We start from the raw sequence: 731 nt of genomic DNA on the forward strand, positions 1-731 counted from the left end.
TGCTCACTCCCCACCACCCCCCTTCCGCTTCCCTGTCCCCCTCCCTCCGGTCGAGACCCCCAGACCCTCCCTCCCTGCAGGGTACCCTACCTCTCCACCTCGAGTCTCCCTCCCTCCGCCCCGGCCCCCATCCCGGCCCGGGCCCCATCTTCCCCACCTCGGCCGCACCCTTCCTGGCAGCCCCTCCCCGGAGCCCTCTCTAGCTCGCCTCGCCAGCCTGAGAGAGGGGCCCGACCCTGCACCCCCTCTGGCCCCGGAGGCTCCTGAACGCGGGGCGAGGGGAGAGGACGAGGTTTGGAGAGAGAATGCGGTGGGGGGGTCGGGGTAGGGGAACGTAGAGCGGCGCAGTCCAGCACCCCATCCCCTTCCCACAGGCCTGATCACCTGCCACCCTTCCCCGAACCGCCTCACCCTCTCAGCCGCGTCTCTACAGGCTCCTGACCTCTCTCTTGTATCCTGGCCCACCTCCTCCCTGTCCCCTGCTGGCTAAATATACACACACCTTTCTTCTCTCCAAGCTAGGAGAGGGGCCCGGAACTGGGGTGCTGACGAGGCAGGCGGGGGTGCCGGTGGCTGAGAGAGGGGAGTCGCAGAGCTGGGCAGAGGGAGGCAGGGACCTCCGCTGGGATTAAAAATCCCAGAGCTGAAGGGTTGGAAGGCACGTCCACTTCTCTCCCCCAACCCCAGGCCCCAGCGCCCCTGGCATCCCCCCACCCTCCCTCTCTGCCTGC

Source organism: Trichechus manatus, unplaced genomic scaffold (assembly GCF_000243295.1).
Source record: "Trichechus manatus latirostris isolate Lorelei unplaced genomic scaffold, TriManLat1.0 scaffold00097, whole genome shotgun sequence".
In the NCBI taxonomy this organism is placed as follows: domain Eukaryota; kingdom Metazoa; phylum Chordata; class Mammalia; order Sirenia; family Trichechidae; genus Trichechus; species Trichechus manatus.